This window comes from Lissotriton helveticus, chromosome 3_2, assembly GCF_964261635.1.
Source record: "Lissotriton helveticus chromosome 3_2, aLisHel1.1, whole genome shotgun sequence".
Classification (NCBI taxonomy): Eukaryota; Metazoa; Chordata; class Amphibia; order Caudata; family Salamandridae; genus Lissotriton; species Lissotriton helveticus.
In genome coordinates this window covers 164303168-164330149 of record NC_136062.1, presented here as the reverse complement: position 1 = coordinate 164330149, position 26982 = coordinate 164303168, and positions in this window count along the sequence as shown.

The window sequence follows — 26982 nt, the reverse complement described above, 5'->3', positions numbered from 1 at the left end:
ATAGAGAGATCAAGGCACCTTTAAATATTGTTTATGTGCAGGAAGATGTTCCTTCCTGCACACAAACAATGATCCCTGTAAAACAGACACCCTTGCACCATGGAACAAGGGTGCCTGCGTTGCAGGGATGATTCCCTACAACTCAGGCACCCTTGCACTTTAGCATAAGGGTGTCTGTGTTGGCGCTAGTCATCTTTTTAGTGCCAGCGCAAGCGAAACTACAGGGGTATGCTGTATTCTTGTAAATGTGGCGTATCCCTGCTTTTTTTAAATGATGCTGCGTGGGGCTGATAAATTATGTGCAGCGCCATGCTGTGCCATTTCTTTTTACATATCCCCCTCTGTTGAGCAGGGCTCCTGGCTGCACTGTACAGAGGAGGAAAAGTCAATGTATTTCAATTCTGTAAAACATTGTTTTAAGTGGTGAGTACTGATAGTGTTTTACCTTTTGGGGCATGAGATGGTGGGTGAAGTTGGTGCAGAAGATGCTTTTGTGGTCTGCCAGAAAAAGAGAATGGGTGGAAATGGGGGACTCCATCAACTTTTAAGATAGAGTTGTGTGCTTTGAAGGGGCAGATGGATATAATGTCGAGTGCTTTCTAACGGCCTGGAAGAGAGTCTTTTGCTTACAATATTGTGGTTAACACTCCTCATTCAAGTTCACGGTTTCAAACTTCTTCATCTGTGGCTGATTTTAAGTAGATTTGCACTGTTCACTGTAATATGTCATGCAAAGTAAGCCAGTGGAACCCAGGTTCACTGGTGTCCTTGTGTCTTTGTCGGTTGAATATGTCTGCCTCACCTGCTGTCATCAGAGAGGTGCAGTGCTGTGCAGGACGTGGCATTTCAGGCAGTTTCACGGGCAAAGGCCTAATAAAACCTTTATTCTATTCCTACATTACTGTAACTATTACATGTTAAAATACATACATAGTTGTATGCAGTTAAGACAATATGCTTAATGAAATTGAAATCAATGGAAAGCTGTACACATTGCTGGCACTTCGACTGTGAGACTGATGTTTGGACTATTCAGGTGACTGCAACGTAAATTGGCGCTGTACTTCCATTGCTGAAGGAACCCTTTATGGACCATTCATTGATCGCTGACTACAGGCACCTCACTGAATACCTCAAAGACCACCAACTCCTTGACACCACTCAGTCTGGTTTCAAACCCAACCACAGCGCAGAAACTGCCCTCATTGATGCCTTGAATTACATCCACATGGCTTTGGAGAAAGGAGATATGGCGATCCTCATCCTCCTGGAACTTTCTACAGCAATTTAACACAAATTCCCACCCCATCTTCATACAATACCTTCATGATATTGGAATCCAAGGACATACACTCCAATGTTTCTGCTCCTTTCTGACTGGAGGGACCCAGTCAGTCAGCCTGGCACCGTACACCTTGGACATCCGCAACCTCATCTGGGGAGTTCCACAAAACTCCTCCCTAAGCCTGACCCTTTTCAAAGTATACATGATCCCTCAAGCCAACATCAGCCACTCTCACAATATCTAATTCCTTTCCTATGCCGATGACATGCAACTAATTCTCTCCCTCTTGGACAAGACACCCAGTACCCGGGTCAAGTTCAATGCCTGAATGACTGAAATTACCACTGATGAAGCCACCATAACGGAGCGCGGGACTGCCCGCCCCTGCTGCGGCATTCCCGCCGTGCAGATTAGGATGCGCCCGCCACACTGGCAGGTGAATCCTGTGCCTTTTCCATTCCACCTGCAATGGAAAAGGACTGTGCACAGCATTGCCATGCACTACATGGCAGGCACCACGTGGTGCCTGCCACGTAGTGCATGGCAATGAGAGGGGTACCATAGGTATCCCCCATGTGCAGCTCCCACCCCTCCTTCACCCTGGGGTCCCGCAACGGGCCCCCAAAGCAAAGAACGTTTGCCTTTCCAGTGCGGCAACGCCCCCGTGGAAAGGCAAACGACCCCCAGCATTCTAATATGGATGGCGGTGTCTTTCAGACACCGCCACCATATGCAGGCACTTTTTCCGCTGGTCGACTTGTCGACCGGCGGAAAAGCAGCGGACGGTCTTTCCATCTGCAGCGGAACCCTCAGCCATCATAATATGATGGAGGGTCTTTGCTCTATGGATGGCGGGCAGATCGCCCCTCGCCGGGCCTGCGGTGACTACCGCCGGCCCGGCGAGGGCGAACCTCCCATCATCCTAATGGGCTCCTAAATGTCTAAAGCATAACACTGTGAAGGTATCAACCTAGGCAGTAATAAGAAGCTTGCCCACGTAATAGTGGTAGGACATGGACAACCCATTTCCAGTTAAAGGCAAATTTTATTAAACATAAGTCAAAAAAACATAATTACATTTATGGAATTAAAAGGCATGTGAACCATGCAATTATAATACAACAATTTATAAATTAGGATCAAAATAATATAGAGCAAATTACTTTAAAATTCAAATACATAAAGAATCAATAATTCATAAAAAGACACATATAAACTCTCTATACAAAACATATAATGAGTATTTTGTCGACGCGCGTTTCGGCGGCCAGCGCCTTCTTCAAGACAGAAACTCAAATATCTAAAATTGAAATCAAAAATTAGTAACACAAAATATAAATTTTTTCCTTTAAAAAGCAATAAAATCAATACATAATACTCAAGCAAAATGTAAACAGTCATGAATTCATTAATGCAATGCACTATAATAGGAAGTGAGGAGGTGGTAGTCCTATATATTTAACAAGCAAGTCCCAATTATGGGGAATCTAAAGGAAAACCTCAGTGCTCATGGTGACTAAAATTCACATCGCAAGGATAAATTGTCCAAAGGCACAGTCAATGATCACTTGTCCTTAGAATGATAAAGACATAATGGCCAGAATTGAAAGAGAAAAAACAGGATAGGTGCAACTGATATCTTATGTTTATATGATAAGCTGACCTATCTCTTAAAGTGGATACTGCATCAGGCGTTACATGTCTAAAGCAATGGAGAGCGAGACATGAACCGTATTGGGAACAGAGGTGTTTTTGTTCTTATATTTTTCTATGACACCCGAAAAAATACAAAAGGATTAGAAGGGGTGATACTTACTTCCAAGCTACAAAATTCTGTGAATGTCACTTTCAATAGATGTGTGAGTTACAACACTATTATACCACTTCAGGTAAGTACACTTTCGAAATAATGGAATAAACTTCTTGATAAAGTCGAATGATGAAGGAAGCTGTGGGAAACAAGAATAGCATGGTTTCAAAAAAACGGCTTATTATTTTTATTTTCGAGTGGATCGACTGCTGTAATTAACATGCCTACCTATTCTGTCACTTCAAAACCATCAAAACTAAAGATGCAAGGGGACACAGTGTGGAACGTGCTCTGGTTGAAAGGTTGTTGTAACGGATTAAAAAGCTGTAATTAACACAATGATAGCAGGTTTAAGACCAAAGGGAAAACAACCATTAATCCTCTTAAGGTCAATAATCATATGTATAGTCTAATTTGTATACCTTGTGGAGATAGACGTGTCCGTGTACCTTGATAGCGATCGAGCGGAAGTCACACTCAGGCCTAAATTCGGTAAAAACAGTCAGGGCAGCAGTTCGTCCTAAAGAGACAACCACAATGATGGTGTGGAACGCTAGATGATTAGTCTTAACAGAAATAAATTAAAGTGCAAGGATCAGGTAGATAACACAAACCCAGGCAATACCTGAATTAATGACTGAAAGTGCCACGCCTCCACCTGATGAGCGGACAAAATTATCTGCAATTCAGCTTGTAGTAAAATGGCGCTGAAGAAGAAATAAATACGCACATTTTAATCCTCTATATTTGTGTGGCGGTGTAAAAAGAGCAATGTTGCACGAGATACATTGTATCTATACTGATAAAAGCTCCACACAAACTCCATACCTAATAATAGCATGGATGTTCCTTCAAATGGGGTTCTGTGCCAGACGAATGTTCTAGCTTCACAATATCAAGATGTAGGCAATTACTAGAAAATAAAGACAAGGAGCGTGTTTGTGATAATGCACTCTCAAACACGGAGATGTATCCAAAAATCAACCCTCAGTTAAAGAACGAACATGCAAGGCATACCTTACGGAGGATAATTAATTCGTTCAAAGTAGATCTGGCCGAACTCGACTGGAGTAAGGTAAATAAATTAACGGTCCAGTCCTAGGGTGGAGAAGAAAGAGTAAGGCCGCCAGATTAATACAAATAAGCGGAAAGCTTAACGGTGTCAATCACGCTAAGCCCGAAAAGGTTCTGAACATACCTGAAGGCGCGCAGCGTCCTTGCGTGTGGAGGCGGGCCGGCAAAGTGCTTTCGAAATAAACTAAATGCACTTAAACGGCCTATACGAATAACCCACATCTATATATACACAGGTGTAAATGCTCAAATCGTGTCGATCGCTACGGCATTCGTGACTACGAGGATACCCTACAAAAGAAATACAGAGGCATCCGGGTACTATGGTATGAAGCAAAATTATTACCAAGACGAAAGGATAATCCGTCTTAAAGTACCGATCAAATTAGAAGACTGAACCGAAGTCAATAAATTCCACATGACCAGGCGCTGATTTAAAGCCGCATATCCGGAAAAAAGACACATATGATATTATTCTCCCAGTTCAAAAGAATCTGAATAAAAAAGAAACATATATTACACAGAGGATTTTAGAGACATCCTGTCCTCTAATATGTGGAATCCCATAAGATATAAATATCCACAAGAACACATTTGCAAATTGAAGAAGTTTGGTTTTTAATTAAAGGTCTGTCCTGAAGAAGGTGTTAGAACTTTATAAGGCACCGAAACGCGTCGACAAAGGACTTTCTTCTGTTTTAATGTTATAATGTTTTGTTAAAATTTCTACATATGTGAATAGTACTCTGTATTGATTGTTTTTAATTGTAGTAGAACTACTTAAACTGTATGCATTGGATGAATTTTGATTGATGTAATGTTTTTAGAAAATGCTATGTAAAAAATGAATTCACATGTTTTTAACATAATTAAAATAAACTTTGTGAGACAAAAAAGATACCTTAGTTTTGTACAGATATAATTATCCGTGTCACGTTACAACACTAAAAAGGTCATATTAGTGTGTAGACCTTTTGGGTCACAAACTAAAAGCTAGTTACACAGAAAGGAATTCTCTCTTTTTTTTGTTTGCTTCTCACCCAGTCCTTTCTGGTACTCTGGGAAACTCTCTCTTTTGAAACTTGTGTGTAAATTAATACTTTCAAAAAGGCAATTTGTGCATATTTGAAAGTTTTCGGTAAATTAGCATGAAGGTCAACTTCATGCTATTTTACCACTTCCAAATTGCGAATTCGCAATTAAAAAAGGTTCATGCATTGCATTTAAGAAATCTGAAATTGCGATTTCTTAAATGCAATCGCAATTTTAGAAATCGCAACATGGTTGCAATTCCTAAAATTGCGAAATGCATGATGCATTCAAAATTAGTCAATTGCATTTGCAAACGGCCGAAAATTGCGATTCACACCGTTTGCGAATGCAATTGACTGATGCATGTGGGTGCAAATGTTTGCCGAGGTTTTTTGTCAGCTCTCTTCACCCATTGGTCTGTTGAAGTTCTGTTTCCATTTTACTTCCTCCCAACAATCCATATAACATCAGGCAATTGGTCAGTCCACTTTGCTCATTGACTCTACTCTCTGCGAGTGATGGCATTTTGCCTGATTCCATAAGCACAGCCTCCAAAAAGAAGTGCCCTTCCGTTCAAGGTCTCGTATTCCTGGGTTTCTGAGCCACTCTTTAGACTGTATCTTTTTCATTTTTTATCCATTATGTTGTGTATTGTTTAGTTTTTCACAAACAACATTTAAAAAAATCTAAACTTTTCCAAAACTACGCCTGTTGTGTTTGCCAATTCTTGCTTTCTTCTTCCTATGGCCATTGATATTGCATAAAAAACTCATCCTTCACAGAATCATCGGCCTAATCTGCATTCTGAATTTCCTTTATCAACTTTCTTTAAAAAAATGAGATTCTACACTTGTGTTCTTCGGGAGGAACCCACTTTGATGTATCTGGGTCTCCAAAAGAGGATACTCAAAGTACAGCCTGGGCCGCTTCGGCCCTCTTGACCTTTATATCTGCCCCCCTGGTGAACAGCAGCATTAGGCTGATGTTCGATTCGAAGTTTCTCTAGAGCCAAATATGGAGTAACTTTGGAATCAAAAAAAGATTCTAGCAATGAATCCTTTGAGTCAATGGAAGGTAATCTATAGTAGAGTGTGAGAAGGATATATGACTCATTCTTCCTACACATATCAGGTTGTAGTCATTTTACTGACTAGCTTTGGAAAGAACCTATGTGACAGGTTTTGTGGAATACTTTCCTTAATTCTTGTGCAGAAAACATGGGTGTTAAAAGGATATAATCGTTTGTGTAGGCATACAATAAACGGGAAGAGAGCACTCGGAAGGGTAGTATGTTGACCGGGTGTTACAATGGTTACACTAATTCCAAGGTATCATGGTGACACATACTGGCCTGTAAATGCAAATATACAATTGCATTTTGATTTAGTAAATACTTAACCTGAGTACCAGTTTTAATATGGATATTTATAGTGAATGTGAGGATTTTTAAACAAATAAAATATTTTATAATATGGTATTTGTTTGGTGCATGCTTGTTTTTATATTTTATGTATTATTTTGAGGTTAAAATTATAGAAATTGCTTAGGCCACAGTCCCTGGCTTCCAGGAGTCATTCAGTAGGGGTACACAAAAGTCAAAAGGTTAAGAATTGCTGTTCTGGAAAATGAAAAGAGGGGAAGGAAAGAAACGATAGGGGACATATACAGGGAGTAAATGGAGAACTTAATGATTGGCCCAGTAGCCCTGGAACTGAAGCACGCTGATTTTCAGACAGATGAGCACATGTGATCAGACAAATGTCGTCAATCACAGGGAAAGAGGCCAATGGCTAAAGTGAGATAATCCAATGCTGTATGCTGTGATGGATGGATGCAGAGGCTAAAAGACACCCATGCAGACCAATGGCAGAAGAGCGCTTACCGCCCAAACCCATCTTTGTATCTATAGGTAGATATATATATATTTACTTATGTATGTATTTTTTTAACAATTGCTTTTTATCACAAGATCCTGGAAGACAGTTGGCCTGTCAGGCCTTTTAAAGAGGCTGTAGCAAGACTTATTACAAACAAACCTTCTACTCCTAGGGTTTATCAAATGCAGCAATCAACACCACAATCCATGCCTACAAAGGCAAAGTGTGAGATTTCATGTAACAAAATGCGTGCTTGCAGATTTCAACACGGTGAAATAACAATCCACCCTTGAGCGCCTATTGTCTTTAACATATATGTTTCAGAATAAATCAAGGTTACTGTCTTTACCATACCTTTCACACTAAACAAATCATACCTATGGAATCTAATACGCATTTTCCCAATGTATCAGTAAGGCCTATATATAACCTTTATCCTTGGCCTTTAACCAGACCCACCTCACACCTACTGTATTGAGCATATACTTTCCCACAAGGCAACCATCAGACATACCACAATAAAATTAGAAATATGTACATAATTACAGATGTGAAAACAATATAAAATCCCTCCAGAAAGTTCCTGATAAGGATTGTTATAGTGCAAGTCTTATATCCCCATGGTGTGTTCAAGTGGGCCACCAAAACCCCTACCTACTAAGCTAGCCATCCTCATGCATACAGTTATACAATGACAAACATGTACAAAATGTCATTCAGCAAAAGAATTTACAACCCCAAAAGGGCTGTACATCACAGTGAAGATGTTTTATCCCTGGGGTTTTTCTGAGTGGGTGACCATCACCAATACCCTTGCCATTGTAATTTGTGAGGTGACACAAGCAAAATACCTGTCTACAGCCTGGAACACAGAGGGACTATAATCAACCGTTAAAGGCCTGTTAACATAACGTGTATTTGTAAAGCACTCATTCACCATGAAGGGTATCTTGGCACAGACTAACAGATGTTTATTGTTACTGAACGGTACTTATTTTATTGACCTGAGAAGGATGAAAGGCTGAGTTGACCTGCTGGGATTTGAACTTGGGACCATAAGGTCAAACACAGGCCTCAAAGGTGGACATATTAGTTCACTAAGCCACGAGATCACGGTTTTAACAAATGCTTTGTACAATAAATGAGCCGATCCTGCTGACATGTCATAACTTTTTCAATAAACTGAGCTGACCTATGGCCTCAGACATATATTTTGTTATTGAACCAATCGGGTCTATAGCTTTTACCATAGCTGTGTCACCTAAACAAACTCAGGACTACTATATTGAGCTTATGCTTTACCACAAGATTAGCAAGCACACATTCCTAGATGTACAAATATACACATATTACAGTAGCAAAGCACAATATTTCCACTCCAAGGAGGGCCTAAAAAGGATTATCACAGTGCAAATCTTCTATCCCCACAGTTTGTCATGGGGTCACCAATATGAAACCCTTGCCTACTACGGTAATCTGTGAGATTCCATCTTTGCCAAAAACCTTTCTTCACGCTATATTGCAGAGTTAACAATCCACACCATAACTTTTCATAATAAACAGATTATGCCTATGGCCTTGGTCAGTGCTTTGGCACCATAACCATCTCAGTGCTGATGTACTGAGCAGATGTATTCCCCCATATCAAAAAGCGCAATACAAGCACTCTTTTACAGTGGAAGCACAAGACTCCGGCCAATCAACAAGGACGTCAACATTTGTGCGGAGACTAAGCTCTTCTCTAACTAGTACTTCTGATAGCTCTTTTTTCTGTTGAACACATAAGGTCAGGTCACAGTTGTGCTGTCAAGACAGACCTAAAAATAATGCATTACTACTGGCTGAGATGGGTTCTGCAAAACGGTATTGCTTTGTTACGGACCATGTGAGTGAAGAGAGAAAGTAGGAAGAAAAATCCACCAGAGGTGAGGGAGTGACACAGAAGAGTGGGAACAAGGTCAGGGCATGAAGGAAGGACGGATGAGCAGAAGAGGGCACAGCAGAAAGACAGGTCAGAGAGCCTCATGTGAAAAAGAGACTGAGAGGGAATAAAGATATGTCTAAGAGAGGGAAAAAGACAGGTGAGCTATTGAGGTCTGATGAAGGGGTGGGTGATAAAGAATAACACAATTGAGAGAGATAGTGGAGACAGGTGAGGCAGAGAGGTGATGAAGAGACAGAGACAGAGCGGAAGGTAAGAGAAGTGATAAAGAGACAGAGGAGAAAGGGAGAGATGCGGGACATGAAAGTAGATGAAAGAGGCAAAGGCTCTAGAAAGAGACAGGCAAGAGAGGGTGAGACAGGTACGAAAAGGAGTAAGATAGATTATAAAGAAACATGGTGGCATGTGTTTATGATTTGATGCATAATCTGAGGACGGAAAGCACCGCAGCTTAATTCTCTTGTTGCACTTTTTCTAACAAGAAGAAAACTACAAAAAGAATGTAGATTTTTAAACAGTTTCACTGATTGGAAGCTAAAAGCAAGCTTGCAGTACAGGCTTGTAGTAACCCATCCACCAAGTCATTAATCAAGGGCAAAGCAGATCGATTTTTCATTGCGATTTCATTAAAGGATCAGAAGTGGAGGCTTGGAGAAACGTCTCCTTCTTAGGCACACGCGGGAGCGGTGCACACACGTGGGGCGAGACAGCCCCAAGGAGATGTAGTAATCATCATTCTGATCCCTCAGAACACGTGCCTAAGCCTGGGATAACAAAAGGCTCAGGCATTGAAAATCTGTGCTTGGGGATGAGATCAATAGGGCAATCATATGGTTGAATGGGTGAATCTGCATTTAGGTCTTCAGTATCACAACCCTCCAGAAAAAAAAACATGCTGTTCTCCAAGAGGACACTTGCAGATTATACATAGACACATCTCGTTAGCTCTGTATTGACTAAACATATTGATTGAACATGGAACATGGAAGTCATCAATGCTAAAGCTGTTTTACTCAGCTTACACTTATGCTGGCAATAGGGAGAGATACATTTGATACATGAGATGTTGTAGCCAATAGTGAAATGTGCATATATAATTGGTGTTATTTGTAATGTTGAAAGCCAGTCCGTGCACATTATAAAGAATGCTTTGAAGCATAAAGGTATTCAGGAATGTCATGATGCTTACAGTATTTTTGTGCTAGTCCATATTCCACTCAGCAGAATATCTTACAATAAATAAACTGCTAGTTGTTTGGGCCTGAAAACAGCTTGAACACTTTAAAGACATTGCATTGGGCTAATGCCTGAAAAACGTTTTGGGACGAGCAGCTTTACAAATGATGAGACGAATTTGAGGTGTAATTATAAGTGAAGGGTAATTTTGACAGTGTCATTTCATGAACACTGTTCTGAATGTGGACCACTGGGACAATGTTAAATGTTGGAAGGTTGCATTGTGGGACGAGGTTTCCTCTGCCAGTTCTTGCAGACATGGAGAAGTGTGGCTCACTGGTTAGAAGCAGCAGACCCTGAAGCAGAAGTTGGCCCGGGACCAGGGTTCAATTCCTGACGCGGCAGGGTCTTGGGTCAGTGTCCGCGGACTCGATAATTCTCGCCTAGGTGCCTAAGCTAACCACGAGTCCCACTCTGCAACTCTGGGCAATAGCTTGCTTAATCTCCACAACGGCCCTATCAGCGCTGGGGATGCCTGGCTTCACCTTGGGGGTGCCCAGGAGGGACCATCTCACAAGGAAAGCCAGGACGGGTTCCCCAGCGGTATACAGCGCCAGGACACTCCGAGATGGAGTAACAGTGCGCTTTACAAGTATACATTTATTATTTTATTTATTAATCTACGGTGAATCTCCTGAACATGCACGTCTTCAGGGGCAGGAGTGGAAGGAGCAGTGTACAGAGTGTAGACGCCGCCTGAACAGAAGCCTTACATCCTTGAGGACGCACTACAATAAACAACTGAGTGAAAGCAGGAAAAACTGCATATCCCATATACAAAGAACGAAAGGGTGGATATGCTGTCTTGATCTGCACATTACCATGTGTACACAGAGTCATGCAAGATTCAATTTGTCATTCTCCAACCATTGGATGTTGGGTGCTAAGACAGTGCTCAATACTCATCCACCTAGAGTATTAACTATTCGAACTCCAAAGTATTCCAAATTCAAATCCACCTCATAGACAAGGCAGCACACCAAAGCAAAGTCACAGTAGAAATAGCCTGAATAATTCAATCGTTGTTCAAACATACAATGCTCAGTATCCTAACATCCATTGAACAAGTGTGCTCAATATCCCACTGCACTCCACAAAGCGATCCAAATTCACATCGAGAATTCAAAAATTAAATCTTGATTCCAAAATTGCACAGCAGCCGACGGGCGTTTCACCAGGGAGGGCTTCCTCAAGGATTTAAAGAATAATCATTCTCTTATATAAATAATTATTCAGTCTTTTATACCAAATACATTTTATACAAAATATCATACATTTGGTGTTACAGTTAATAAACTGGTTTACTGTGTAGATTATATCCGTTTTGTATTTGAAGGTCATAGTTTTGTTTATTGCAAAACAGCATACACCACAAGTATCACATTAAAAATAAACCTTGGGTTTGGCAGGTAACCACGTACTATTTGTAGTAGCTGGAATAAAACTAGGGCATAATGACTTTTTAAGGTACTGCCTCTTTCATACGTGAATGTGCAATTTTGGAATAAAGATTTACTTTTTGAATTCTCAACGTGAATTTAGATCGCTTTGGATATGCAGCGCCAGCCATTTCATGGAAGATCCCCGCCATGAAAAGGCTGGTGGTGCAGAAACAAAGGGTGCCTTAGAGGTTCCCCATGTGCCCCCCCCAAATGGGAAGACATTCAGGAGGGAACAATGTGTGCCCCCTCTCTGTATTCCCCCCAGTTCCAGCACGGCATGGACATCACTGTCTAGGCCGTGCTGGATCTTTGTGGCCAATCCCATATCCGTGCCTGTTTTCCATGGGAAAGGCTAAAGGACCGCCAACCCTATTATGAGCTGAACTCATGTAATAGCCACTAGCACACGGGTACTCATAGTATGACCCGCGGGCCGTCAGCGGCCCGGCAAGCCTTCCTTGGTGGCCCGCGAACCCTGCAAACATCTTACCTGTGGTTTTAAAAAAAAATGTTAGTGTCCGCAAACACTGCCGTTTGCAGCAGCGCGACAGAGATTCTGCACTGTGGGGGCCGGGCGATTCCAGTGATAGAGTGGAGATGCATGGGGCCTAAAAAGAGGTGAAATACAACAAAGCCTTGTTACCAAGTGAATGGTCTTTTTAAAGACCTGTGGAGTACTCGGGTGCGGCTGTGTGTGTGTGTGTGTGCCCAGGAAGCTGTCTCAACCCGGGCTGACACACAGGCAGGGTGAGATGGGAGAGGGAGACTGAGACAGAGAAAAAGGGAGACCGAGAGGAAGGGAGACAGAGGGAAGGAGGGAGAAAGAGGGAAAGGGAGGGAGGGAAAGGGAGACAGAGAGGAAGGGAGACAGAGGGAGGGAAGGAGACAGAGAGAGGGAGGGAGACAGGGAGAGGGAGGGAGGGAGATAGGGAGAGGCAGGGAGGGAGATGGAGGGAGGGAGGAAGGGAGGGAGAGAGGGAGGAAAGGAGGGAGAAGTAGAGGGAGACAGACAGAGGGGGGGCAACAGAGGGAGGGCAACAGAGGGAGGGAGAGGAAGGGAGACAGAGGGAGGGAGGGAGACAGAGGGAAAGGGAGGGAGGGAGAGGAAGACAGAGAGGAAGGGAGACAGAGGGGGGGAGACAGAGAGAGGGAGGGAGACGACAGGGAGAGGGAGGAAGGGAGATGGAGGGAGGGAGAGGGAGGGAGACGGAAAGGGAGGGAGGCGGAGAGGGAGGGAGACTGAGAGGGAGGGAGACAGAGAGGGAGATCGACAGAGGGAGGGCAACAGAGGGAGCTAGAGGAAGGGAGGGAGAGGAAGGGAGACGGAGAGGGAGGGAGACGGAGATGGAGGGAGACGGAGAGGGAGGGAGAGGGATGGAGACAGAGAGGGAGGGAGACGGAGAGGGAGGGAGACAAAGGGAGAGAGAGAGGGAGGGAGACAGAAAAAGGGAGACAGAGCGAGAAACAGACAGAGGGAGACAGAGGGAGCGAGTCAAAGGGAGAGAGCGACAGAGGGAGGGAGAGTAAGGGAGGCAGACGGAGAGGGAGGCAGATTGAGAGGGAGGAAGACGGACAGGGAGGGAGATGGAGAGGGAGGGAGACGGAGAAGGAGGTAGACGGAGAGGGAGGGAGGTTGACGGAGGGAGGAAGACGGAGGGAGACAGAGGGAGATGGAGAGGGAGACAGAGAGAGGGAGACAGAGAGAGGGAAACAGAGAGAGTGAGACAGAGGGAGAGAGACAGAGGGAGGGAGACAAAGGGAGAGGGAGAGAGACAGAGGGAGAGAGAGACTGAGATGGAGAGGAAGGGAGGGAGGGAGAGGAAGGGAGGGAGGCAGAGAGGGAGACAGAGAGAGGGAGACAGAGGGACAGAGAGACAGACAGAGAGAGAGACAGAGGGAGAGAGAGACAGAGGGAAAGACAGACAGAGGCAGAGAGAGACAGAGGGAGGGAGACAGAGGGAGGGAGACAGAGGGAGGGAGAGAGAGGGAGGGAGACAGAGGGAGGGTGGCAGAGGGAGGGAGAGGGAGGGAGACGGAGAGAGAGGGAGACAGAGAACAGAGAGGGGGAAACAGGGAGAGAGAGAAGGAGGGAGAGAGGGAGACAGAGCGAGAGAGACAGTGGGAGACAGAGGGAGAGAGAAACAGAGGGAGGTAGACAGAGGGAGGGAGACAGAGGGAGGGAGAGAGACAGGGAGAGAGAGACAGCTGGCAAGAGACAGAGGGAGGGAGACAGAGAGAGGGAGACAGGGACAGGGAGAGGGAGAGGGAGACAAAGAGAGAGGGAGACAGGGACAGGAAGAGGGAGACAGAGAGAGGGAGACAGAGAGGGAGGGAGACAGAGAGAGAGAGACAGAGGGAGGGGGACAGGGAGGGAGTCAGAGGGCGGGTTAGAGGGAGTCAGGGGGTGGGAGAGAGGGCAGCAGAGGGAGGGAGACAGAGGGAGGGAGAGGAAGGGAGGGAGAGGGAGGGAGGTGGAGAGGGAGGAAGACCAAGAGAGAGGGAGGCGGAGAGGGAGGGAGACCAAGAGAGAGGGAGGCGGAGAGGGAGGGAGACAGAGAGGGAGGGAGTCAGGGAGAGAGGGAGACAGAGAGGGAGGGAGACAGAGAGGGAGGGAGACAGACGGAGGCAGGCAGAGGGAGGCAGGCAGAGGGAGGTAGACAGAAGGCGGGAGACAGAGGGAGGGAGACAGAGGGAGAGAGACAGAGTGGGAGGGAGATGGAGAGGGAGAGAGAGAGGGAGGAAGACAGAGAGAGGGAGACAGACAGAGGGAGACAGAGGGAGAGAGACAAAGGGAGAGAGAGCCAGAGGGAGGGAGACAGAGGGAGGGAGACAGAGGGAGGGTGACAGCGGGAGGGTGACAGAGAGAGGGAGACAGAGAGTGGGAGACAGAGAGGGAGGGAGAAAGAGGGAGGGAGACAGAGGGCGGGAGAGAAGGAGATAGAGGGAGGGTGAAAGAAGGAGGGAGACAGAGGGCGGGAGAGAGGGAGACAGAGGGAGGGACAGAGGGAGACAGAGGGAGGGAGAAATAGGGAGGGAGAGAGAGAGGGAGGGAGACAGAGAGAGAGAGAGGAAGTGAGACAGTCAGAGTGAGTGAGACAGAGGGAGAGAGACAGAGATGTGTGTTTGCCTGGTCTGGTGGCTCAGTGGACGAAGGTGCCGGCTGCAGGGACCTGTCTTAAACCTCATGGTCACAGTTGTTTTTATGCTCTAGTCCCAACCCCCTCCCCCACTGATCTCGCCCCCACCGGTGCGGCCCCCACGACAAACCACACTGTAAATTTGGCCCCCTAGAGAAAGTGTGTGAGTACCCATGCAGTAGCACATGTACTTGAGGACTACCAGCTGCTTTTACAGATCTAGGTCATCTTACACCTAAGATGGATAAGTTTGGTTTATTGTTGGAATTGCCCTGGTTAAACACTAGCACTCTAATCCCAAAGGTAAGTTACATTTTTGAGTACTTTACTTGCCTAACTTGACTCTTACACTTTTGTGTAATGTTACTACTTCAGGCTAAGTGTAAAGGTACTCAAAAGTGTAGACTTACACATCTCCATTCTCTGAAAAATATGGTGGAGACACATTTACATGTGTAAGTTACTACTAAAAAGAATATTGTAGTGAGTCCAGGACCACATATGGTACTGCAATGCCTTTTGTTAGAACACAATGAAAGTAGAGACTTGAATGTGAACCGCATAGAAGATAATGTTAAATATTCCATATTTTTAAATTAATTATGAAATAGTTCTATTACTTTGCATTCAAACTGTAATGTAATAATACATTTGATTACATATAGTTTTAATTATTGTGGACACCACTTTGAATAATAATTAATGCCTACTAAAACATTTTTTAACTTTTGGTGGGAATTTATTTTTTAATTTAAACTTTAATACAATGGTAATGTCATTTAATATGTTTTAAATATCATTATTAATTCAAAATGTTGTTAACATTTCTGTAGCATGTTTTCTTTAGTTCTAGATTTACAATAAATATATGCAATTAATTTATTTAGTATTGGAAATAAAAATCTTTTTACAAATGTTTTCCAAGTTTTATAAACTTTTTTTACTTTTCCCTGTACTTTCCATGCAACTATCTGCTTCACTGGGGTGGCTTTCTCCCTGTGGTAAAGTCTGGGAACACTTTCCATAGAAAGTATAAGCTTGACTGACACACAGTACAATCAGCTGCAGCACAAGCTTCCCTTTCACACATAGAACAGGTACAGAATACACCGAAACAATACAATGTTTTTGTATTTATTTAGGTATTTTACCTGCTGGTGATTGTCATTATAATAACTGGAGGGCTAATTCACACAAAATTACACACACAGTCGTTCGCATACAAAAACAAAACAGATCTAGAATAGGCAGCAACACAGCAAGGTTCATAAGCATGTACAGCGTATGTACAACACAAGCATCATCAGTGTAAGCTGCAAATAATAGATTGTGGGATGTGCTGCAATCATGCCAGCTTACCTCAACCAATCAGGTTAAGCTCTGTAAATAATATGGCAGAATCGTTGTTCGGGGGAGTCCCAGTTCCGAAGAAAGAGTGGTAGAAAAGGGAGAGAATGCCGTTCTCTTCAGATAATGATAGGGGACAGTATGCCCTTGTCTTGGTGCCCTCACACACCCCAAAGGATGTCATGCTTCATCATTGGGTAGTGCTTCTCGTCGGGCTGGTGCTGCATTGCCCTACGGGTAGTGGCGGCTCGCCGTGTGAGAGCTGTGGTGTGGTGGGGCAGGGAAGGGGCAGGGTGGGGGGTAGTAGAGTCCGACATACGACGGACAGGAGTAAGGTAAGTAATTAAATAAATAAAACAATTTACCTTACGCACGCTGTATCACTGAGTTTGGGAAGCAGCGCGTGCTTACCTTACTCCTGTCTGTTGTATGTCAGAATCTACTACCCCCTACCCTGCCCCTGACCTGCCCCGCCTCAGCACCCCACAGCACTCCCATGGAGAACCGCCACTGCCTACAGGTCCCCTAAAGGGTCACTTTTTCGGAGATCTTTTGATGATTAAGCCATAAAGGTGTGTGCAGGTCTGAGTTGAAGCAGTGTTAAAAGTTACCTGGAGAGGGGGTAGTCGTAGGTTTAATGAGAAAGAACCCCTCTGTCATCAGTAAAAAATCAAAAGGCTGTGCTGCTTGAGGGTGAAAATGGCCCACAGTAGCTAGGCAGGTGTCATGTCCATTCTGGACATGTGAAAGTACGACATGTTACATGTAGTATAGTGGTCTCAGGGGGAGATCCTAAGCGCTTTTCAGGACCAAGATGGAAAGCAAGGTGGGTGCTAGTGCAGTGTAGTGGCCCATTAGATGGTACAGTGCCACTATTTGAGGTTATATATTGATCTCCCTTTTCTATCACTCTTTCGTAGGAACCGTGACTCCCCCAAACAACGATCCTACTTTTCAGGAGCACGAGTCACTGGACCTAGATCTGAAACCGGTCCTAGGATGCTTGTTTCCAGTCCAGGGAGGACCTGGCCAGGCAGTTCAGGCTAGACTGTTCCCATTGGGCGCAGGGTCAAAACTGATTTGCATATGGCTGAGTCCAAACTGGAATGGCATGGTGAGCAAAAACACAATGGATTTAGGCCCAGATCTCTGTACTGGGGTGAATGTATGACATTGTTCTGCATTCTGTCCATGAATTATTCTTTTTGCACCGGACCTAGATCCAGCTTTTATTCCCCGCCTCCCCCATTTTTTCTAAATAAAATGGCAGGCAGTATAGAGAAACGTTTCCCTATACTTACACATATGGAGATCCCTGCGCGTCTGCAGTTTCACTATGGTAACTTAAAGGGAAAAGTAAAAATGTCTATTAAACTTGCAAAAAGTTTGTAAAACATGTTTATTGGAAATATTAACATAAATTAATTATATATATTTATTTGAATCGTAGAAATGAGGAAATAATGCTGCAGCTTTATTAATAAATCATTAAATAAATATTTAATTAAAGTAAATATATTAATATTTCAATTAAAATAATTTTTCTCAAGTTTAAATCAAAAAACATTCACATTGAATGAAAAAAATTAAACAATTATGCATTCATAATTCTTAAAAGTGTTCTTTACAATTAATTAAAAATAATGTAATTATATTTAATAACATGTATTACATTAATTGTTGATTGCTAAAAAGTCATTACAATTTTTCATATTAAATATATGTACTATTTTTATATTAATCAATATTATATTTAACGTATTTATATTTGTAACTATTTTAAATATTTTAATTTAATTTGACATTCTGTGGGGGGGTATTTAAAAGTCCCTACCCCAATTATATTTATGGGAAGATGTTGGACTACCAATGGTTGGTCTTCTTACAGAGGAGCTCTTTACTAGCTTGGCGCTTGGTATATCCTCAAGGTCCCCGCTAGATCCGCTCCCTCATAGGATCTGGAAGGAGCATGGCCCGGAACTTTTCCCCTGGCTGCATTTGATCTGCCGCCAATCCCTGGAGGAAGGAGTGGTACCAGAGATATAGAAACAGGCCGTGGTAACCCCCTACTAAAGAAGCCCTCGTTGGATCCAACAATTCCGGCCCACTTTAGGCCCATATGTCCACTGCCCTATCCCATAAAAATTCTGGAAAAGGCTGTCAGTAGATCTCTGTCAAGCTACCTAGAAGAGAACTGCCTACTGGATAAGGACCAGTTTGGATTCCGCCCAGGCCATGGGACAGAAACTGCATTGGCAACCATGCTGGACACCTTGAGAATGCGAGCCGACAGTGGCAATTCATCAGTACTAGTACTGCTGGATATGTCGGCCGCATTCGACACGGTTAGCCATGCAGTTCTGTTAAGGAGGTTAGAGAATCAGGGCGTGAAAGGTAAGGCCCAGAAATGGCTACAATCTTACCTGCTAGGCAGACAACAGGTAGTGACTTTGGGTCTGTTTGCTTCCCCTAAATCCCAGGTCCACCATGGAGTGCCACAGGGTTCGTCGATCAGCCCAATCCTTTTTAATATTTATCTGCAGCCCCTGATCCCTATTATAAAATCAAACGGGATCGATTTAATCAACTATGCTGATGACACCCATTTGGTGTTCTCCCTGGAAGGGAAGCATGCGGTGACCATGGATACTCTCCAGCGATGCATGGGAAAGGTCTCTGGCTGGCTTAATGCAAATTCTCTCCAATTCAACGAGGGGAAAACAGAGGTAGTTTATTGCTCACCGGCTAAATTGAGTCAGCAACCATTTTGTGAGATCAGGCTCTTGCCGGGAGCCGACCCCTGCATCCCAGTTAAGACCGTGCGGAATCTGGGAGTATTGTTTGACGAAAACCTTCAATTAGTATCGCAAACTAATAAAACAATCAGTGTCTGTTTCGGCCTGCTAAAAGCGCTCAGACAGATTCTCCCTCTTCTGCCGGAAGAGACCCGACCTCTGGTGGTAAGGAGTGTAATTTTGGCTAGACTCGATTACTGTAACTCGCTATACCTGGGTGCCCCTTTATACATCTTGCAGAGGCTCCAGAGAGTCCAGTCGTTTGCGGCCAAGTTGGCACTTAACAGACCCCGTGGCTCTTCTTCCACAATGGCGTTGAGAGATCTACATTGGCTGCCAATAAGAGATAGAGTCACTTTCAAATCCTTATGTATTGTTTATAGAGCGCTACACAGTACGGGTCCTCTTCCATTGCAGGAAAGACTTACGTGGTATAAACCCACTAGGTCTCTGCGCTCCTCCAGCCTAAGCCTGGCAGCCACCACCAGAGTCAGACGCTCGAGGATGGGAGGCAGAGCTTTCTGTACAGTAGCGTCCCGACTAAGGAATGAGCTGCCTCAGAACATTAGGCAAGCCGACTCCTTGATAGGCTTCAGGAAGAGCCTAAAGACGTGGCTATTTGCCAAAGTCTGAAATCTCGGCGTCTATCATCCAGCTTTTCAATCTGTCAATTCCATCTGACTAGTTTTCTTTACAAAGCGCCAGGATACCCGCAGGGTGACAGCTGCGCTATACAAGAACAATATACAATACAATATACAATGTGGGGTCCTGAGTTTACATCAGCTCTGGGTAATATACTACTTTTTTGAGTCCCTAAACCCCTCTCTAGCCCTCCCTTTCTTACTTCTTCCTAAACCTCTCCCATTTTGTAAGAAGTATTCCCTATTTTCCAGCCAGTTCCTTTGTGCCGCCCACATTTACTACTTAAAAGTATATTTACGTATGTGGACATTTGGGGCAGAGATCTCTGCGCAGAAAAAAATACGCGAGGCAGAGGCGTAAACTCCACATGTAGGATTGTGAATAGCATTTTGCAGTCAGTTTGTAGTACTATTGTGGTACTACAAAACATCCTAAAATGCAATTTGTGAATAGGCCCATGAGATAATCAGTAGTTATAACGTATTTTCAGGGGTTAGAGCAATTTGAAACTTTTTAATACAAGGCAGATTAGCTGGAGTTCTACAGAAACATTTTAGTCAAAGTTAGTTTTATAGAATCGTGGGAGTGAAGAACTGAGTAAAACTTTTGTTCCGCTTATGTAATGAATGATTTTCACAGGAAGTGTGCTTAATTAAATTAATTTAAAAGTAATTTTAAGCGTGGGAAGTGTTGTATATGTTCATGAGGAAATATGCTTGGTATTAATTAACTTATATTTTATGTGCCAATACGGTGACTGCTATGATCCAGAATCTGCTTCCTCGTTGGAAGTAAAAACATGTTTGGATTGTGTGCTTCAACGATCATTAAATGTATATGTCGCTGCAACTGCAGAATTAATTAGTGACGCGATTATTAGATTAAACAAGGGGGTGAACATGCTAGCCCTTACCACTCCTCATACTCTTCTCGTTTCTAGAAAGTAAACAGCCATAGATAACGCCAATACCATTGACCTTGGTGAAAAACGTCACTAATATGCATGCGAGCGGGCAAACGTTGGTGGCAGTAGTGCAAGCTTCACTGACATGTGCAAATCGGTAGATCATGGGTCACTAAAGTTCAAGCGTCACTGGCGCGCAGTGCAATCAGCTGCAGCACAAGCTTACCTTTCACACACAGAACAGGTACAGCAAACACAGAAGCAATGGAATATGAATGTATTTATTCATGCTCTTTATAAGGTAGTGATTATCATCATAACATAATAACTGGAGGTTCAATACACGCACTAGACCGCTCACATACAAAAACAAAACAAATATAGTACAAGCTTCAACATAGCTATATTCATTCGCATGTACAGCTTATGCACATAGGCACCGGCAATGCAATACAAGCTTTAATAACGTGCACAGAACAATGTGTGGGACAGGCTGCAATCATGCAGGCTTGCCCTGGCCAATCACGTCACGTGGGGTAAATAAAGTGTCAGTCGTAGAAAGAGCAAAAAGAGTCCTGGGAGGGGTCAGAGGGAGAGAGATAAACAGAAGACATTACAGGTTTTGTTACCAATGAACATGCTCTTAAACGTGCGATATTCTTGGCAGGTCCTGCTGGTAGTAGGAGAATTTAACAGTTTATCATAAAAATCACATGACTCTGGATAAAAATACTGGACTCTCATTCACATGCAGGTATCCACATTATTTTAACTTTAACAGCCACTCAAAAATCTTAGTAGATAACAAAAAGATACTCAAGACTCAATCACTCAAATGTTATCTACTGTAGGAATTGAAAAATAAAGAGATAACTGGGGACCATCTTAATGCCTGAGCCGCACCAATCTCACTTAAAAAGCAAGATCATTACATCTTGGAAGAGGCACAGTGGGTGAGCGTTTCATACCTAGAAAACTGTCCCACTCATTCGGTGTGAAATTCTGTCATGGAGAAGAATCCCATGCCTTGAAACAAAGGTTCAGACATTGGGTGTGAGTCCCACACTTTGAAGTAGTGTTGGACTCATACGATGGGACTCGCCCACTGAAAAAGAATCAATCAATCAAGTTTATTCGGTTTTAATGATATAAAACCATAAAAGTTATCACATAAAATTACATATAATAGAATTGTTCTATCACAGATAAAACACATTCTGCAACATTCCGTCCAAAATCAGTGGTTTAAAATACAAGATTCGTACACCAATAAGCATAATCCATCAGTTAATAACCATACCAGCTGGGTTACACCATCCCAGACCTTTAATTGAATTTAAAAACAGCACTTAAACCCTAACACATATTAATATTGAATCAAGACATGCCCTAGATTTTGCCACAGATTTCAGGTACCCAAGAACAAAAAAGGTACACTCATCCTTCAGCAATTGCAAATACAGGAGTGCTGGGCGAGCCTGTATAAAATCCATCCTCTTCAAAAGCGGCACAATAAAAAACTTCCGGAGGACCTCATAAAATCTACAAAATAATATAAAGTGTAGCAAATCCTGTGGAGACTCTCCGTCCCACCCACAGGGTGCTAACCCTTGCCCTCTTCTGCTCCCCCTTGGCACGGCTAGCAGAAGGTGAAAGAGATCCAGTCTAAACCTGGTCAATAAAAAACGTTCATAAATAGTAAAATCCCCCAGGAGGTAAGGCTCAGTTAATAATGTTGTCTTTAACATTATAAATTTACGTACACTGGGTTTACGCATTTCCCGCTCTTCCCTCTCCAGTTTAATAAGATTGCCAAAGGACTCCCCTATTATCCCAACATCCTGTTTGGTTATTAAATCAGGGTTCGTGTACAGTTCACATCGAAGCTGCCATCGATGTATCTGCTGACCCATGGGATGTCGAGCGCGCGATCGAGGGTCATACACTCTTTTAAAATCATGTGGCTCAGAGTTAATTCCTTATTCAACCAAGTTTTTAACCAAAACGTTAAGGGACAGAGAGGCAAAATATCATTTGGAAAATGCACCCCCAGTTCTTCGTGTAACACTATCTTAGATGTGCCATAGGGAACACCCAATAAGCGTTTCAGAAAACTATTCTCGACTACCTGAAGGTCATCTGTAGAAACATGCCCCCATATTTCGCTTCCGTAGGAAGCTATTGCTACACTCTTCGCTCGATAAATCTTCAACAGGGCTGCAATGGGTCTCTTTCCTATCTTTGATGCAAAGTCTAAAATAGCCGTGTTCACCCTCATCAGATCCCCCTTCTTTCTTTGTTTTAATGGGCCCCAATTTCCACACGCATCCAAGACGAACCCCAAATATGAGAAGACATCTGTGCGTGGTACCTTGGCCAGGCCAACCTTAAATTGAAACAATTTTTTGGGTCGTATCCCCACTTGCATGACAAAAGATTTAGAATCATTGATCGATAAGTCCCGATCCGCCATAAAAGAGGAAAAAGCATCAAGTAGGGTCTGTAGCCCCCTAGCAGTCCTAGATATAAGGACCTCGTCATCCGCATAAAGTAATACAGGGAGGCCATGTTGACCTACGTGTGGATAGTCCACCCCTGTAGACAAAAGAGCTTTGTCTAAGTCATTAATATATAAATTAATCAAGAAAGGGGCCAAAATACACCCTTGACGGACACCTCTTTTGATATCAAAATCACGAGACACATGTAGGTCTTGCGAGAATCTGACGTTGACCTTAGTTGCATGATGGAGGTCTTTAACAAATTGAATGATGTTACCATCTACTGCTATGTCTTTCATGGAGTACCACAGCTTGGTCCTATTCACGTGATCAAACGCGTAAGATAAGTCCATGAAAGCTAAATAGATGGTACCAGGGCGTGCAACCGTATACTTCCTAAGGTTCATGGTAAAGTTAAGGCACTGGGCCACGGTAGACCAGCCAGGGCAGAACCCGTATTGGGCATTAGATAAAATATCATGTTCCTATGTCCAGCTGGTCAATCTAACTTAAAGCACATAGCCCACCTCCTTGACCACCGAATCCTGCAACAATATCATTCTGTAACAATGTGTGTTATCACAGTCCCCCTACTTGAAAACTGGCACAATAGTCGAGGTGACCCAGGACTCGGGGCAACCCGTCCTTACCGCCGCATTAATTAAGCCAGTAAGCACCGGGGCCCAAGAGGAAAGATCAGGTTAAAAAAGAACCGGGGGATACTGTCAGGACCTGGGGCTTTGTTACTTGTCAGCCCAGTGATGCCTCCCTCAATCTCCCCCAACCCGAAAGTCAATATGGTGGAAGCTACTTCTCGGCCTGAATCACTGGTCAACTTGGGGGGTTGGGGGGCTCTCAAACATCGCATTAATATGTGACACCCAATCATTTCCCATAATGTGTGCGCATATGGTGCTACCTTCAGCATGATCAAGGATGGGGCTGTTGATGATACTCCAAAATCTAGAGCTATTCTTCAGTGTACTAGCCTCAATCAGCTCCCTCTAGGTCTACTCCTTTAGTGTAGACTTATGTTTGGCCAATTTCATCTTGTAATCTTTACGGCAAGCTTTGACTAGGGTCTGATTTCTTGGGCTCCTATGTTCTTGCCGCCTTCGAGCAGGAAGAATCAAACCACCTGGGGGTGGGGGAGACTATTTTGCGGGCCGGGGAACTTAAAAGGTCACTTACTCTGGCGGAAATAATGTTGAAGGCACTAATGACCCCACCTGGAGATGTATGCCGCCAGATACATATGGCCAGTTGGCTAGCACATTGTTCTGTGACTGATTTATAAATGTCGTCTGGAGAAATCTGTGTCCATTTATGCCTTTGTTTACCATCTATTGGTCTTATTGCTCCTTTTTCCACAGTTCCCCTTTCACATGACAGTAATGGTCCTCGCAATTCAACACACAGGCGGTTATGATCACTGTAATCGCTTTCATGTATACAAAAACCACTGAATGAAAATTTCAAGAATGATGAAATTAATATAAAATCAATAACTACCACATCCTCTTCCTTTAAAGGAAGGGATGACTGCCTTGCTACAGGGGTCACCTAGTGACAAGAGAGATATTCAATCAAATTCATGTAGGAGGTTATTCATAGCATCCCCCTGGGTAGACTGCTCAAAATACTGCCCCCTTGCACAAGGGCAACGTAGTTCACCCAATCTAGTAACCATGGGATTGCCACAGAGATGTATATTAAAGTCCCCTGTAATCATGAAGTTTTCGAGTGCAGTTATAAAGGAATCCAACAGATTGATGTTACACCCCCCATTCATACTTGAAACAGAGTTATAAAAGTTAATAAGGCCCAGTTTTCTGGAATCCTTCCTTAAAACCAAATATTGTATGCAAGGGCTTTGTCAAGGCAAAACCTGTATCTGGCAATCCACAGCGACAGAAATAAAAATAAATAGACCACCCTTTGATCTACCAGCTGTTGAGGGGGAGGCCTGAACAAAGAAAGACTTATAGCCCTCCAGAAATAAACTGCAATCTACCAACCACATTTCCTGTAAACAAATCACTTGAAATTGTTTCATAAATGCTATCTTCATTGGGTCGGAGAACTTATTAGCCAGTCCAGCGACGTTCCAGGATATAGCATTAGTATCATGTCCACACAAGCTCTCCTGGTTTTGCTCTGGAGAGTCCCGCCGAGCTGTAGGATTCACCGGGTCCGTTAGTGGGGAGCTATCAAGTCAATCACACCTATCCAATCTAGACAGAGGGGTGAATCTATTTGACAGCTCCAGGGACATAAGACGTAAACCATGCCGGCACACAGGAGTCTCGTCAGGGTAAGCTGTTCTAACAAACAGATTCGTAGAAACATTCCTGGTGTGTGGTGTTCTCTGCGGCGGGACAACAGATGGAGGTGTGTCAACAGGATTCATATGTATACTCTCTGCAAAGTCAGGTTTATAGAAAAACCAGAGTGGCAGGGCCATGACGGCCGACTCGGAGTGCGCAGGATCAGATTGTGACCGTAAAATAGAATCCTTTCTGCTAAACGTGGCATATTAAAGTTTACAATAATACAATCCCTCGATAGTGATTTGTAGGAATTACCAATCCACTTCACTCTTCGCACCATGATAATGTTTTTTTTCACCCTTGTTCCCAGATGTGTATTATATGATAGCCAATGTAAGACTTTATTCTTCAGCTGGGAAAAGTCCTCTTTCCTGCCTCCTATGAGAGTTTGTACATTCCCCAGTACCACAACATATGAAGTGTATTCCACGGGCAGGTGTATTACTGGTAAATCTTGAGGATGAGCTTCCCCTCCCCTCCCCTCTGTAGCTGAGCCCCTGTAGGATGAATCTCTGCCTGAGACTGGAGCTGTGGCTGCAGAGACGGACTGCTGCTAGGGTGATGGGATCCACTCTGCATCAACAGTCGGTGACTTTCGATATCTTGTCAGTCCTTTCGCTGTAATTGACCCCTGTAAACATTTTTTAGGCGGTCCGAATTAGGGGGGCTGGTAGAGAGCTTAGTACAGGTTGGACGACTGAGCCTCCAGTCGGTGCGAATGGAGGAGAGCATTTAAGAACCAATAGACTCTTTTCAATGGCTGCCAGAAGTTGGATTATCGGGACCAACTTTGAGTCCAGTAAGTTCTCCATTGTTACCTTCATGGATTCCTGAACACTCATCATGTCAGACTTGGACAGCGTCGAAGTAACAGTGGTTGTCGCTTTGGGGGGCTGATTCAGTTTTAGCCTTTTGGCTTTACCACCAGATGTTTGGGATTTCCTTTTGATACCGGTCCCTGCCCCTGTACCTCCCTGCTCAGACAGGGGAATGTTCCCTTGCGGGGGTGCATCGTGGTGCGGGCAAGCTAAGAACAGATTCCAACCCAGCTCTATTTGATTTGGCTTCAGTGCCCCCATAGTTATTGATAATGACGGCTGGAGAGAGAGGTCGTCGTTGGACTGAAGAATGAAGGGTGGCCCCACTGCCATCTTGCGTTCCTGTGATGTTTAAGAGATTACATGTTCCGTTATCCATGCTGATCATTAACATGGGTGTTTCTGTATGCATGGTAGATGAAGCAGTAACCGGTGACCTGGAAAGGCGATGATTAACCAGCTCAATCTCCTTATCCAGGACGGCTGGGGCATGCTGAAGAAATGAATTCATGGTTGTTACTGGGGCAGTAGTGCCAGCTACCAGCAGCCCCTACCAGAGGCTAGTGTTGCTTTGCGTCTGACCATATGGATTTTGGTGTTAGCGGTTTCAACAGTTGGCTGGTGTTAGATAATACTGATACTTGAATGAAGTTGTCGATTTTTAAGGCCAAAATTGTCGGTATGACAGGAAGGAACTACGTGGTACCACAGACACAAAGGCACAGAAACAATTGTTGACCAGCAATCCTAGAAGTAACATAATTAACAGAAATCAGACCAGGAGCCTTCTTACCTTTGCCTTGATTC